Genomic DNA, 17,273 nt, shown 5'->3' with positions numbered 1-17,273 from the left:
TGTGGTCACTGATTTTGCATGATGGGCTGAGCTGTGTTTTAGCTCAGTGAGATAAGCATCCGTTCTCAGACTGGGAGGCCTGGGTTCAAATCCAGCTTATGGCAACATTTCTTTCACTTAACAGTTAAACTTTTTTTTAACTCTTTTCAACACAAATTTCATCTTTTTCACCCCTTTTCAGCAAAATTTTCAGTTTTTTTAACCCCTTTTCAGCACAAATCCAAACTTTTTCAGCTCTTTTTCAGCAAAAACCTCTTTTCAGCAGAATTCTGCTCATTCAACTCTTTTCAGCAAAATTTTCATTTTTTTCTGCTGTTTTCAGCAAAAACCTCTTTTCAGCAGAATTCTGCTCATTCAACTCTTTTCAGCAAAATTTTCAGTTTTTTCTGCTGTTTTCAGAAAAAAACTCTTTTCAGCAGAATTCTGCTCATTCACCTCTTTTCAGCAGAAATTCTGCTGATTGAACTCTTTTCAGCAGAATTTTCACCTCTTTTTTTGCCCAAATTCTGCTTATTCACCTCTTCTGAAACATTTTCAGCCTTTCCACCTCTTATCAGCACAATTCTCAGCAGCTTCTGCTCATTTCAGCACAATTGTCAATCTCTCCACCTTTTCTTTGTGAGAAAGTGTTTGGCTCAGTGAGCTAAATAGCTGCCCTTTGACCAGGAGGGCCAGATTCGAATCCTGCTCAGGGCCGCTTTTTTTTTTTTTGTTGTTGTTTCAACTTTTTCAGCTTTTTTCAGCAGATATCTTCAGCGTTAAGGCATCCACACTGCATTTTCGCAGGAAATGCAAATTTTTCTAGTTCTAGTTGCTTCCGTACACTTTTTGGCACTTAACTACTTCCACAATTTTCAGCCGATTTTCACCGTTCAAATTTTAAACTATTCTGCTTCTTCTGCTAATGTGCGCTATGACTTTTGGTATTTTTAACTATTATACTTTTTAAAATATTAAGCTTTTTTCCTTTAATTTGTCCCATTGAAATGAATGGGAAACTTCTGCAATTCTCCTAAAATTTGCTTGTTTTTGAAACTTAACTACTTCCTCATATTTTCACCTAGAACAACCATTCAAATTTTAAAATGTTCACAAATTATTGGGCTATTCAGGTATGATTCAGCTTTTTCGAATCTTCTACTGTTTTACTTTTATGCCTCTTAAAGTTTTGAGTTGCAAAATTGTGATTTTTCACAAAATACATGCGTTGTTATGGTTGCTATGCTCTTGGCTTCCAGTGTGTCACTGAAGGTTTTGCAGTCTTCTCTTCATGTCCGAACAACTGTTTGCTACTTGCTCAATTTTCACTCAACTTCCACAAATTATACATCAAAACGTAGGTATTTTTGCTGGCTTTCAGAAAATGTCACTATCATTGTTGTGGGATTTATAGAATTTTGGCAAATCTCCTCAGACTAACACAAGGTCAGAAAACTCTCCATATAAAGTGAATGGAGAGCTTGTTCAAAATCACCGCTGGATTTCTGTAATGAGAGGCATATTCGAATCATCATATCTCCTTAACGAAGCAAAGTTAAGACATGAGGCTTGTCCCCGAATATCTTCAGACACCCCTGACGCTCACAATTCAAGAATTTCTTTCTCACCTATTACCGTTCTGAAATGAGTTGGACTTGTTTGAGGGTAGGAAATTCGTCCTTCGCTCAGATTTCTTCAGATTTCAAACTGTGGAAATGAACCACTTTTTTCTCTCGTCATAACTTTTTGTTGGATTTCCACAGAGACCTGAAAATTTCCATGATTGTTCACCAAAGCCTGCTGTCTCTTACGGTGAAAGAATGATATCGATACTCCAAATAGATTTCAAGTCACAAAGCGTTGTTTGAGGGCAAGTCAAGGCAGTTTTTGCTTCGCTCTACTCAGTTATGGTGCATTAGAAGTCAAATATCTTTAATAATTCATATTTTAATGATAAATTGTAAACACTGGAAGATTCCCCCATCTCTTCTGAACAAAACGGTGTAAGAATGACCGTTCTAGCCCCTACGGTTTGGAAATTATGGTCATTTGTTTGAGGGGAGTCCTCACTATGAGAAATAGGCTGCAATAATCCTGTGCCTCTCTGTGCTGCGTGTGTAAAAAGAGGCACATGTTTTGGCGGGAAAAAGTACACAGGCTCTCTGATTGGTGGATTCAAATTCAGCAGCTCCCAGGCTGACCTAGAAACTTACTTCTCTCTCCCTGTGCATTTTTTTGCTGATTTTTTCATTTAACAAGTATATTTGAGGGACCCTCAGCATGTTCAGCATTTTTTCAGCTGTCCATTTTGCTTTTCCAATTTTTCTGTTTAACTTATTACTATTGTGCTAAATCATACTGTTTCTGCTATTTTATAAGATTTGTGCTTAATATAGTATTTCTGCTTTTAATAGGATTTGTGCTTAATATAGTATTTCTGCTTTTTATAGAATTTGTGCTTAATATAGTATTTCTGCTTTTTATAGAATTTGTGCTTAATATAGTATTTCTGCTTTTTATAGGATTTGTGCTTAATATAGTATTTCTGCTAAATTATAGTATTTCTGCTTTTTATAGTATTTGTGCTAAAACATAGTATTTCTACTAAATGTAGTATTTATGCTTAATCATAGTATTTCTATATATTTCTGCCAGGTCCCCAGGCAGCCAATCCTCTGTGAGGACTTAGACATTCAAATTTTCAAATCAGGGCCTGCACGGTTTCCCAGCCAATCATATATGTGTCCTGAGGCATTCAAATTTGCATATTGGGGCCTTCATGGCTTCTAAGCCAGCCAATCATATCTGAGGGCTGAGGAATTCAAATCCACAAATCAGGGCCTGCACGGCTTCCCAGGCAGCCAATCATATATGTGGCCTCAGGCATTCAAATTTGCATATTGGGGGAATTCGTGGCTTCTAAGTCAACAAGTCATCCATGTCGTATATCTCTAAAAATTCACATTTTAGTGATAAATTGTTAACACTGGAAGATTCCCCCATCTCTTCTGAATAAAACGGTGTAAGAATGACCGCTCTAGCCCCTACGGTTAGGAAATTATGGTCATTTGTTTGAGGGGAGTCCTCACTATGAGAAATAGGCTGCAATAATCCTGTGCTTCTCTCTGCTGCGTGTGTAAAAAGATGCACCTGTTTTGGCGGGAAAAAGTACACAGGCTCTCTGATTGGTGGATTCAAATTCAGCAGCTCCCAGGCTGACCTAGAAACTTACTTCTCTCTCCCTGTGCATTTTTATGCTGATTTTTTCATTTAACAAGTATATTTGAGGGACCCTCAGCATGTTCAGCATTTTTTCAGCTGTCCATTTTGCTTTTCCAATTTTTCTGTTTAACTTATTACTATTGTGCTAAATCATACTGTTTCTGCTATTTCATAAGATTTGTGCTTAATATAGTATTTCTGCTTTTAATAGGATTTGTGTTTAATATAGTATTTCTGCTTTTTATAGGATTTGTGCTTAATATAGTATTTCTGCTAAATTATAGTATTTCTGCTTTTTATAGGATTTGTGCTAAAACATAGTATTTCTACTAAATGTAGTATTTATGCTTAATCATAGTATTTCTATATATTTCTGCCAGGTCCCCAGGCAGCCAATCCTCTGTGAGGACTTAGACATTCAAATTTTCAAATCAGGGCCTGCACGGTTTCCCAGCCAATCATATATGTGTCCTGAGGCATTCAAATTTGCATATTGGGGACTTCATGGCTTCTAAGCCAGCCAATCATATCTGAGGGCTGAGGAATTCAAATCCACAAATCAGGGCCTGCACAGCTTCCCAGCCAGCCAATCATGTATGTGGGCTCCAGGTATTCAAATTTGCATATTGGGGAATTCGTGGCTTCTAAGTCAACAAGTCATCCGTGTCATATATCTCTAAAAATTCATATTTTAATGATAAATTGTCAACACTTGAAGATTCCCCCATCTCTTCTGAACAAAACGGTTTAAGAATGACCGTTCTAGCCCCTACGGTTAGGAAATTATGGTCATTTGTTTGAGGGGAGTCGTCATTATGAGAAATAGACTGCAATGATCCTGTGTCTCTCTGTGCTGCGTGTGTAAAAAGGATGCACCTGTTTTGGAGGGAAAGAGTGCACAGGCTCTCTGATTGGTGGATTCAAATTCAGCAGCTCCCAGGCTGACCTAGAAACTCACTTTTCTCTCCCTGTGTGTGTGTGTGTGTGTGTGTGTGTGTGTGTGTGTGTGTGTGTGTGTGTGTGTGTGTGTGTGTGTGTGACAGAGAGAGAGAGAGAGAGAGAAAGGCTTTTAATGGGATGATCTCATTCTAAGATTCAAATTCAATATATTTAGACTGGTTGACTGAATTGGATCTTGTGTGTGTGTCTCTCTGTGCATGTGTGTTTTCTTATGTGTACATATTTGTGATTGTGTGGCTGTTATAGATTTTTTTGCTGATTTTTTCATTTAACAAGTATAGTTGAGGGACCTTCAGCATGTTCATCATTTTTTCAGCTGTCCATTTTTGCTTTTCCAATTTTTCTGTTTAAGTTATTACTATTGTGCTAAATCATACTATTTCTGCTATTTTATAAGATTTGTGCCAAATACCGTATTTCTGCCAAATATAGTATTTCTGATTAATTATAGTTTTTTCTACCAAATCATAGTACAGTATTTCTGCTTTTTATAGGGTTTGTGCTTAATATAGTATTTCTGCTAAATTATAGTATTTCTGCTTTTTATAGTATTTGTGCTAAATTATAGTATTTCTGCCAAATTATAATATTTGTGCTAAAACATAGTCTTAATTTAAAATTACAATATTCATATTTCATCACAGTGTCTCTGGTAAATCACAATATTTCTGCTCTGTTGTACTATTTTTCTAAATCATAGTGTTTCTGTAATGTTTAAGTATTTTTGGCTAAATATATTCTTTCTGTTATCTTATACTATTTCTCCTAAATTCTTGTATTTTTGAGAAGTTATCATGTTTCTGGTAAGTTACAATATTTCTGCTAAATTCTGCTATGCTATTGTATTTCTGCCAAGTATTATGTTTCCTCTAAGATATTGCAGTTCTGCTAAGTTATTCCATTTTAGCAAACTTCTTTTGCTTCTGCAAAGTTTTTACAATTTCTGCAACTTTTCAGCTTTTTCAGCTACTTTTTGCATACAGCTTCAGCTTTAAGCATCCACACTGCATTTTCGCAGGAAATGCAAATTTTTCTAGTTTCATTAGGATTTTCCCATCTCTATGGTTTACGTCTTCAGTACTAAGTACTAATGTATGTCTCATGGCATGATTAAATATCTTTCCATTTGATACATAAATCTATACTGATATTATACAAATTATACAAAGTAAAACTGAGTAAATACCAATAACATCAGTGTCAATTACATCACAAATACCTTAGTGATGAATCGTTGGCTGTTCACGTCCTCTGATGGTGCCTTCTGATATAAAACCCAGCTGTAATGCTCTTTACACTTACACAGGTCTATTTCTACTGCCTTATAAATTACATATCTGCTTCTTCCTGTGTAAAATGTTTAACTGTTTGTTTTCTTTTGTTTCTTTGTTTAGTATTGTAATAAATAAAGTGTAATTAAGCAAGCAATAAGCAGTAGAGTGGTATTTATCAAAATCCATGCTGCATATAGTTTCTGGAGGCAGACAGAACAAAAAAAACCCATACTGCTGGAGGTCAAAGGAGAATGGCCAGATTGGTTCAAGCTAGGATTCTATGGGCTACACCTCCAAAAAAAACCCATAAACTCCCCCAAAACAGAATTCAAAGTTCCAAACATGAACTCAGTAATGAGTAGCTCCACCGTTATTGCTGATCACTTCAAAAGTTCATTGTGGCACGCTTGATGCAAGCATTTCCATGAGGTGAGTGGGAACATTTCTCCAAGTGGTAAAGACGGCCGCACGAAGGGCATCTACTTTCTGGAACTGTTGTCCATTTTTGTAAACTTCTCTTGCCATCCATCCCCAAAGGTTCTCAATTCAATTTAGATCAGGGGAACAAGCAGGATGGTCCAAATGATGTTATTCTCTAGGAAGAAGTCCCTTGTCCTGCAGGCATTGAATACTGTAGCACTGTCCTGTTGAAAAATCCAGACGAAGGCCTTCAGTCAGTGGGGTCTCTGCAACATCTGGACATAGCCAGCGGTCGTTTGATGCCCCGGCACCTCCTGAAGCTCCATTGTTCCACTGAAGGAAAAAGCACCCCAGACCATTATGGCCCCGCCTCCACTGTGGCATGTAGAAAACATCTCAGGTGGGATCTGATTGTCATGCCAATAAAGTTGGGAACCATCATGACCATCAAGGTTACTTTTTTTTCTTATCAGAGAATAAAACTTTCTTCCACCTTTCAGTGTTGCATGTTTGGTGCTCTCTTGCAAAGTCCAAACGGTCAGTTCTCTGGCGTTCATGGAGACGAGGCCTTTGAAGACAATTTTATTTTTGAAGCCTTTCAGTCTCAGATGCCATCCGATGGTTATGGGGCTGCAGTCGGCACCAGTAATGGTCTTAATTTAAGTCGAGGATCGTCCAGTATCTTGAGCTCCAGCTGAGTGCTGGTGAATTTTTTGGGGGTCTTCCACTTGACTTTTTTGTTCCACAACCCTCAGGATCTTTTAAGAAATTCCAAATGACTCTCTTACTGCATCCCACCTCAGCAGCAAAGGCACGCTGCAAGAGACCCTGCTTATGCAGTTCAACAACCCAACACGTTCAAAAAGGGAACGTTTTTTTGCCTTTGCCATCAGGACATCATGACAGTGTAACTACCTGAACGAAAATGACAATGAATCCACATTTTTGCACAGATTTGGCCTTTTGGCATACAGTCAAAACCTTTTGTTCAGTTTCAGTGTTGTTTCCAATAAATTGTGTGCTCAGAAAATGTTTTCACTCCCATTTCTTCTCGTTGCATGTTGAAACTCTACTTGTAACCTTGTTAAGATCCATGCAAAATATCTTAAACTTTTTGATCGGGACTGTACCTTTTTTGGATTTTGCAGGTGAATCAGTCTGTCACTGAAGGAACTGCCCAGCGTTGTCACTGTTTTGTACATGGTGTGGGATTTCCATGAGAGTTGATAGCTTAGCCATCAATCTCCTCTCAGAGGACTGAAACCATTAATATACTTTTGAAAATTCAGGCTTTTTTGCAGCCAGAGTAGTCACCCCATGCTGACCAATAGAATAACTGGAGGTTTAACGCACTTACACTCCTCTGGTTTAAAGGATATGTTAACCTTTTGTATATATTTTTGTAGGATTTGCCACCATACAACAAAGGTCAGTGTTAGAACAAGAGAAGTGTTTCTCATTGTAACAAGGTTACAAAAATATGATGGGACATTGAAAATCCAAATGTCACAGTCCGTCCAAGTATCACACATTTTCTTACTGCATTTCGTTGCCCTGTACCTGTGCATGTGCAATGACAATAAAGTTGAATTCTATTCTATTCTATTCTATTAATTTCCTTTTGAAAATGAATAACTTTATGTTTAAGCTTTTTTCTTGTTTTATTTGAATCTTTATTTATCTCCTGGTCCAGCAGTTTTTAACCCAGTGTTTTTGAGTTGTGGATTTCCAATCTTGCAGTTGAAATTCAATTACTTTTCCAATCTAGTTTCTGTTCATTTAATTTATTTTCCTTGTCTGCGTTATCCTGTCTCCTATGTGTCAAGTCTGCGATTGTTTCCTGTGATTTTTGCACCACTTGGAGATTTGCTTAGACTCCATTAAAGGTAAGTTTTTACTCCATATCATGCCAGCAAGTACTTGAATATCTGGATGAACCTATTGGTCTTTCTTTGGCAGGATACTGGCAGAAGGTGAGCAGACCCTTTTTTGAAGTAGACACTTCACTTTTTGAAGATGATCAAAAAGTTGAGCTATTTTTTTAGCACAATTTTTGTGCCACATCATAACCACATCATCCTAGCTGATATTTGCAGTTCAAATAAAGAATTCTGTCGTCTCTTGGTCTTATTGTCACTTTCGGCACTGATCCAGAAACTCATTTGTACTGCAAGAAACACCTACTAAATCAATATGACAACCAAGCAAATACATATGTTGACTCCACCCTGCTCAATACAAAACAGATAATGTAGATATACATTTGTTGCCCAGATAGAATCAATATAATGACTGCAACTGAAATAAGATAATAGAACTACACAGCAAAAAGTAATTTAGTTTCACCTTTAAGTTTCTGTGTGCATGTGTTAATAGTGATCTGTTTTGCCAAAAAAGCATGAAGCCAGTGGAGAACTGACTCCAAAAAAAAGTCGATCCCCATAGAATCCCAGCTTGGAAATCTGACACAAATTTGTGGCGCAAACTACAGTGTCAAACTAGTAGAGCAATCAGAAGGAGGTTTTTTTTTTTTAGTACAGCACCACATTGGCACAATTTCAAACTAGCAGTTGCCATTAACCTCCAGAAACCACTCGCCAACTGGTGACAGAATACGTATGTTTTTTTTTACCTTTTTTGGTTGCTTGAGTCTCTAGGCCTAAATAACGTAAACCATTGTGATAAGACGTTTTGTCTACCTTTAATACTGTGAGTTTTCTTCTAATTATTTTTTACTGCTATGTTTTTTTACACATGGCTTTTTATGCTTTTGCTTATGCTGCTACCTATTTGCCGGTGCAAATATTCAAAATTTACTAATATAGGACTGTCTGTCTAAAATGGACGATAAAGCAGGGTATGCTTCTCAGGGTGAGGACTTGTGTTTAAAATGAGTCTTGAGCCTGAGAAGGGTACCCTTTAATAACCTGTAAAGCGTACACCAAATCCACAGCAGCAACAGTCATTCGTACATTACAAAGTGCAGAATGCTGACAAACTGAAGCTGGAAAAAAAAGTTTCTGTTTTCTTGAATATTGTCAATAAGTGACCTAAAAAACCTAAATCCAAACCTATTTTATAGAAGTTTACTCTCAGGTTTAGAAACTGTTAATAAAAATTCAAAAATTTAAATGAAAACATTTATTGGCTAACAGGTTGTAGCACTCTGATGTCCCACTTAGATTAGGCCTTGACATGTTGTTTAGTATCACACTAGCTGCATACCACAACTGAATGCCACTGCAAATCATTGTGGTAGACATGCTGGTAAATGGTGCCTACATAAGTTTTCTGCAGCATTATCAGAAAAGACATCTACCCATCCCCACCCCCAACAACTTCACGTCTTCAAGATCACTTCACGTCTCTATTTCAAGTGAAGAGCATACAGTACAAAGAAACTTATCAGTTTGTGATAAATGCAGGGGGGCTTGCTAATACTACCTCTGTTTCCATAAACCAATGGTACTTATCTCAGAGAAGTTAAATCAGAGCTAATGGGAGCTTGTCTAGCACTCTAGTTTCCCAACAGTGTCCCATCAAAGACCAGAAGGTTTACTCAAGACCAGTAGTCTCAGCTTGAAAAGCTTAAGCCACTGTTGACAATACATGGAAATGCCCATTAAAAATGCTAACCGCAAACAGATTTCAGTGGTTTGCTGTCAAGCAGGGGCACTCATTTAGAGCATGGTGCAAATAGGCGAGAAGTTTTTCTGACAGAACACTGTTGGAGATGAAAGGAAAGAGATTGCTTTCACTTTTGTACATTTTTAATTTATGTCTATTTTTAGATTTCACTAGACAACCACTGCTTGCCTTGTTTGGCATGATGGGGCCCCACTGCTTTGGAAGCATTTATGTAGGTTGTGATAAGAGATGATTAATTCTGAAAGTGATTAAACTTCTTGCATTTGTACCACTAATGAATTGATCTTTTCTAAAGCAAAGTTGACATTTGAACTTATTTTCCTAGACTGGTCCTTATCATTTTTGTTTAATGGTTTTGCTTCCTCTTAGCCTGTTTACCAGATTTTATTTCTGATTTCTCAAACTTTTTATCTAATTCTGCATTTAAGTCTATTAAAATGAAGTTGGTTTATTTGATTGTTTGTTTTTTTTAAACAGACTCAACACTTCATTCATTATTAGACTTAGGTAACAACAATATAATTCAGAGATGTATACATACTTGCATTTTATAGGGTCATTTGAATACTCTGTATATTTTTGAATAATGTCTTTTGAATAGAAATTCTCAGTGAGGAGACACCATTTTGCGATGCTAAAGATGATTTCTGCCCTTTCTTCAAGAGCGTAACAATAGATTTGTGGCACAAACCAGAAACAAACCGACCAGATATCTGAAGATTAAACCACTAAATTCTGCTAAAGAAATATTAAAAGTGTATTTGGTGACACACAAACAGGGTATTTCAAATTATAGTTTAGTTGATTTTCATATGTCCATTGTTGGTGTTGAGAAATGCCCACTGAAACAGTGGTTTTCACTCGATCAGGTTTTAACCCTTCCCCCTTTGATCGGTGGGAGTGACAGATAAACACAACTCATGAACACAGCCGCAGGGCCAGGAGTGCCAAATGAATTAAATAAATACATCAATAAATAAGTAAATGTGTCAATAACTAATGTTACGAAATCAGTTTTACCCCGTTTCTTTTATTCGTCGAAACTTCCAGAGATGCCACCGGAACTCAGTAGTCATTTCACAAAACCTTTATTCATCTTTATTCATCTTCATTTAAGCATGCACTTCTAGAAGGGAAGACGAGGCTGGTGTGTCCCTCTGCAAAAAATCTTCACTCCTTTGTCTGTGAAACACAGTTTTGTAGGGGCGAGCCTATCATAAAACCCCCCACGGTGTGCTGCAAACTCTGTCTGTGTTTATGTGCACGAGCACATGAATGCCTACATGTGCGCATTCCCACGTGTCTATGTGAGTGCTCGTGTGTGACTGTGTACGCATACCTGTGTGTATGTGTGTGCACATGAGTGAGTGTGCGTGTGGATGTGTGTGCATGACAGTTAAAACACTGTGGGTGTAGGTGACTCCCTAGGTCATAAAACCCATCTCCCTTCCAGACCACAGTTATCCAGTTACAAATGTTGAGACCCACACCCAAACATTCTCTGGGGAATTTCCACTCAGCATTAACTCCTCTCTGTTTTACTTTCACAGTTCAAGTGGGGGATATTATATTGAGGGCAGTGTCAGTATCTCTACAATAGTTCTACATTCTATGATAACACATTTCTAAACTCTAAAATAAGCTAAACATTCCTACACTAACTAATTAAAGCTATTTAAAGTGCGTGTTCTCAACGATATGGTCTGCAATTTGTTGCAATCCACTTGGCACTGTGTGAGTCAATATCTCCGAGGTAGCCTTACTGAGTCCCCGGTGCTCCGTGAGTGGTTTGTCCTTACCTTTGTGCATAATACTTTACGTCAGTCGACTGCTCCATTTTGTTATTTTTTTAATACTCAAATTTCCCATTGAGAGGGCCAATGTGCGTTTATCATCTTCCAAATTGAGTTGATTGGTTCAGCTGTCCGTCACTACCAGATCAACTGCCCATTTGCACATGTGCGAAGGTAACTCTACTTGGACAAACTGCCCGAAATGCGTTGACAGAAACATTTCAGGGATATTTTGAGTCATTCTGCACTCGAGATGCGTTAATAGCGTTACATTTTTTTTATCGCATTAATCGTGATGACGGCTTAATTAGGAAGTAGTTTTTGTACCAGCACTTTCAAGATTACCTTTTTTATTTTTCCAAGAAATGATATTTGAAAGAAGTTGTAAACATTTTCCTTGTGTCCTTAAAGTCAAGATTGAACATCATACAGGCTCTGTCTCATGCTGCAGAATGACAGAGATCATCCAGTGTAGTGTTATTCAAAGAAACGTAATCAACACCAAGTGAATTACAGCAGCATCAAGAAACCTCAGCATTACTTTTCATACTGCAGTGTTTTGAAGGGTATTTTGATTCAGGCACCGCCCAAGTTATTCACACTGCCCATAGTGCCCTGATATTCCTATCTTGCATAGATAATATCAATCAAAGGCTTATGCACTGGTCATTATTGCTGCCAAATTTTAACACTGAGTTTACCGCCTAAAGGGAACCAATAACATAGTGATAGACACTCTGTTTCAGGGAGGCTCTTAAAGCAAAAATGTAATATTCATTTTTTCATTCTGTTTGTGCTCTCCAGCTTTGCTAATGTGGAAAAATTTCCCTTATTTATAACCCAATAGAGAGCAACTTCTTCAGATTTCATTGATATAAAACAAGGTTAAATAATATTCTTGCATGACCAGAAAGTTTAGGTTTGTATAAATATTTAAAATGCATTTATAAATTGATTTCAATAAAAGTTTTCAATAAAGGGTAAGGCTTATTCATTTTATTTTATAGGTTGTGTGTGTTTTGTTGTTTTCTTTCTTTCTTTTGTTTTTGTTTTGTTTTTTCATTTTCTTTGTTTTTGGAAAATTAGCTTTCAGGTTACCATCATAACTTCACTTGGTGTTGCACCTATAGAAAACAACCACGAAGAAATGTTCCATTCAGCAGGCCAATCACAACTCACATTTCCTTTAATGGAAAATGTTCATGTGTCATGACATCTGTTAATAGGACGTGTTGCTGTCTTCTAACTCCAAGTTATCGTCATTAGACATGGACGGGGTGCATGCATTTCTGGTTGTTCTTTTCGGTAAATTGTCTAAACATTTTGAAGATATCCATTTTGGTCCCATTTTAACAATGAGCATTTTTTCATTCTGAATTTTTTTAAAAATGTGCATATGTGAACATTTTTTTTGTTTCGATCTTCCAGGAGCTTTATCTTCGAGTCAAGATCTGAGAAATGAATCAGTGATAGAGATGAGAGTGAGACCAGGAGAAAACATCACTCTCTACTGTGATTGTAAATCATCAGTTGGAGTATACATAGTGTGGTACAGGACTTGCTCTCATGAGAAGCAGCCTTCCCTGGTATTAAAAACCAGGCTGGATTGGAATTCTCTTGACCCAGGCTCAGATTATCAGTCTACTTTCTTCCATCTCATGAATCCATTTCCTGATTTTCATCTGGTAAAGAACAATTTCTCTCTATCTTATGACCTGCTGATCACAAACATCACTGAGACTGATGAAGGCCTTTACTACTGCGGAACTGAACAGCCCAAGGTTAAGGATGAAGAGAAAATTATCCAAAGATATGTGCGCACATATAGTAATATCACAACAAAGATCCTGCTTCATAAGGATTCTGGTGAGTCTTGCATTATCTGTGCACTGTTTTTTAGCCCTTTGAAAAACTAACCACAGTAAGAAGATATGATCCTACATTATGATGCATTTTAAAATGGACAGTTTGATTGTTTAGTAGATAGTAGGTGAATGATTATGATGATTTGCATGCCACCAGAATAAATTTAAAATGAAACAAGAAAGATGCAATTTTTTTTTATTTTTTGACAAACGGAGTTGTAAATGAAATGCAAATTTTTTATGTTTTCTTTGTGGTGTTTTAACACTTTCCGTCCCTCAGAATGCTTTGCTTGGCCTTAAATAAAGCTGTCTTAAGCTTTTGCCAGTAAGCAAACTGCATTCTAAACTGAAATCAAGTCAATGACGTGGCCATTACTAAATATTTTATTTATTTATTTATTCATTTTACTTCTTTAAAACAAGCTAGATGCTGTTACAGCACATTCTGGGTTATCCTCTATAATATCAACTACATCTGTAAAAAGCCCTCATCTTTGTGGCTAAAAGATGAGCCTGGTGTCAGAATGTAGGTAAAAATGAGAACATTTATACTGTACAACTCCGTCTGAAGTTTTAAAGCACATATCTTGCAAGGTTATATGATCTTTTGTACTCTAATTTCTACTTTGTTATGATAATTCATAGGCAATTAGTTTTACTATTGAAACTATCATATATAGTAATGTTCAATGCTGGCAGTAGAGCAACAGAACAAAAAATAAACTTGAGCTTCAGATTTTGAGATTACTTAAAAACTGTTTTTCTTGCAACTTTGGTTGCAATTTTTTAGAGGAGCTAATATGTTTATTTCGAACATAAAATTTTTATATCACTTGCTCCTATTTTTAAAAGTTGTATTTTGTGTTGTGATTCACTGTCCACAACCTAAATAGCATTTGGCTTAATCTGAGCTGAAAGCAGTTGAGATTTTGGTGAGGTCCGATGCAAAAATTCACAGAGGGTTCCTCCATTTGTTTGGATTTTCACTCATTCACACAGGGTCAAAATTATATGTACAGGTTCAAATATGTATAGTGGTGGCTGTGACACATTAAAAAATAACACATTACTGTAATCACATTATATTTTCCAGTAACATTTTACTGTACAAATTCAATAATGCAGCACATTACAGTTACAATTATGTTGTCACTTGCGTTACAAAGGTTCATTCATTTGCTGTGCAGCAGACAGAAACAATTTGCACATTTTTAAAATCAGGTGATTTCAGTTCATGTCTGAGAGGAGAAAATTGGTGGAGCAGTACAGCAATACAGCTTTTGAGGAGTGGACATTAATTACATTTTTATTGCACAAAAGGACACAAGCACGATGGTCAAGCGGAAACAGCTTCCAGGACAGAAACAACCACATTATACTGCTAACACAACATTAACTCTTTGCAAGCATCTACATACACAACATGCTAACACAAAGCTAGACAAGAACTGAGAGAAATTTTAAAGCTGAGAACAAACTGACTGATCTTCAACAGGGACAAAAAACAGTGATGAGCATTGAGGCTAATAGTCACCATTTCTACCTGTTCATGTTTCTAAAGTAGAATGACTGTGTCGATCATTTTCAAGTTTCTTTGAGCTGGTTTTAATCTTTGCTTTGTGTTGTCAGGTTAGTGTTTCTATCTAAAAACTGAAAGAAATATTGTACCTGTGTCCCCATTAAGATCGAGATTTGTGTTGGTACATGAGGCTGTAGCCTACATTAGCTGGTTATTATCAAACGAAACGATGTGTTTCAGGTCATTTTATGGAGTAATGACTAACTTAATGTAACATATGAGTAGTGTAACAAATAATTTTTCCTGGCAAGTAATTATGCAAAGCATAGCATTACTTTTAAGTAAAGTAACAAGTAATGTATTAAAAAGAGGTGCTGAAGGTTCTACAATGTCTTTGAACCAGACAAAGTCAAGGCATATTAATGTCTCATTAGTGATCACAACTGACTACATTTGGTAGTTTCTTTTTGCAAACATAACAATTTGTACAATAATTATAACCATAATAATTTATTTGTTAGCAATCTTTGGATTGACCAAACTCAGAACAATGGGAAAGTCCAAGGAACTAAGTGAAGACCTAAGAAAGAGAATTGTATAAGTTGGGAAGGTCTCTTGGAGACCTTTCTAAATGACTGTAGAGTCCAAGATTATCAGTTGAGACAATTATAAATAAGTGCAACTTATTTGGATGTTGCCATTTTGCCAAGGAAGAAGACCCAGACAAACCCTGAAATAAGAGGAATCTGGTTAAGATGTTCAGGGGCAATTCAGTGCTCAAACATGCCATGAACTGAAAACTCCTCAAATGCCAGCATCACTTCCCACAGTGAATTGAGTTTTACATTGCCATGGACTGAGAGGGTGTTGACCAGTAAAGAAGTCCCTGCTCCAAAATCGACATCTTCAAGCTCGACTGACATATGCAGCTGCCTATGATGAGTTTATGTGAACCACAACTGTAGAAAGTATATCCCTCTACACGTCAGAATCATTAGGTTTATGTGACATATTCACAAACAGAACTGGACAGTGTGCACTATTTCTTACATGTGATGCCATATGCATGGATCAAGAATTTTAATTGTTTCATTCCAGAGTTTCAAAATTGTCACAGTTTCTTGTATCATCAGTCTACACAATGAGCTAACCTCGATAACTTCTGTTTTTCAGGTTCAAGTGAGAACCGCTGTTTTACAGCTTCAAGTGAGCCCCATCATGAAACTTGTTGGATGCTACTTTATTCCTTGTGTCCAGCTTTTGCTGTTATCTCATCACTTCTCTCTTCTCTTTTGATTTATTACTGTCAGAAGACAAGTAAGTCCTCAACGTTTAATTTTTCTACCAAATTATTTTTCATCTCTTTATTTCCGTGCTCATTTTGCCATCATGATTAAATTAAGTTTTTGTCTCTAAAATTGAAATATTTTCACTTTCTCTATAATTCTGATATTATAATTTTACTATGATTTTTCCTTTGATCTGGTTATAGTTGTTTTCTTTTGGTGTACTGAATTATAATAACACTATGTTAATTTCTATAGCTAAGACACCTCAGGATGATGAGAAAAGATACAGCAAAAGAGTAGAGAAAAGATGGAATGAGGTAATTAAGAACTTTCATCAGTCTTTATATGTACTGATATTTAATATTTATAATACCGTATTTTCTGCACTATAAGGCGCACTTAAAATCCTAATTTTCTCAAAAATCGACAGTGCGCCTTATAATCCGGTGCGCCTTATGTATGAATTCTTCTTCATCTGTTAATTAGCATTAGATTTTTTAACATGAGCGCATATGGATGTATCATGTCTATCCCCATTCTTTTAATGATATATGCTACTCAAGCAGAATGTGTCTATTTTAAAAATTGTTTTAAAATCATTTTTAACTAGTACTCACTATTAAGTTTTCTTAACTAAATAAAAAAAACTATTTTGAAATTTCATGAACTAATTGATTGTAATAGCAGTGATAATTCTAAATAACAAATGTCGTATTGTTTTTTTTAGGATGAAGACTTATGTTTAACACAAGTGTTGTTCTGGGCTCAGGATGGATATAAACATCAATAAACAAGATGAAGAAAACAGTGGGAATTTTCCACATTTTCACAGAAAAATTAAAATCCCAGTGTATTACTTAATAGTTGTGACTTGCCAGTCTTATTGTCATGGTCCGGAGTCTGGTGATTCCATGTTTGTGTTTTTTGATTATTAATATTCTTTAGTTAGTTTCTGGTTTTCTTTAATGATTTTAAGATCTTAGGTTTTGTCATTGTGCCTCTCTTGTGTCTCACGTCTTGTCAAGTTATGTTTTCATGTTTGTGCTTCTCATGGTTTTCTTGTCAAGTCTGTTTCTCCATGCCTGACTTGTCTTTCCTATTTTACTTTGATAGTCTTGTGTCCTGTGTTCAGTGTTTTGAGTTCTGATTCCCCCTTGTCTCATTATGACAGATTAGTCCCAATTGTGTTTCCCTCCTGTTTCCCATTCCCTCATTACTCCCTTGTGTATTTAAACCATGTGTTTTCTTCTGTCCTTTGTTGTGTTGAACACCCTCATTGCTGTGTGTCTCCTCTGTGCACCTGA

General features: G+C 36.4%; 1 long non-coding RNA gene across 1 annotated transcript; it reads left to right on the top strand.

Annotated features, from left to right (window-relative positions):
- The first annotated feature begins 12,770 nt into the window (after positions 1 to 12,770).
- LOC308396070 lies at positions 12,771 to 16,287 on the top strand. The gene is made up of 3 exons (XR_013971504.1): positions 12,771 to 13,162; positions 15,854 to 15,997; positions 16,225 to 16,287. It is a non-coding gene; the product is annotated as an uncharacterized lncRNA (long non-coding RNA).
- The last annotated feature ends 986 nt before the right edge of the window (positions 16,288 to 17,273 follow it).

The sequence above is a fragment of the Rhamphochromis sp. 'chilingali' genome (genome assembly GCF_963969265.1).
Source record: "Rhamphochromis sp. 'chilingali' genome assembly, chromosome: 4".
NCBI classification, from domain to species: Eukaryota; Metazoa; Chordata; class Actinopteri; order Cichliformes; family Cichlidae; genus Rhamphochromis; species Rhamphochromis sp. 'chilingali'.
Note: the sequence above shows the minus strand (reverse complement) of the source record. Positions and strands in the feature narration are given on the sequence as shown.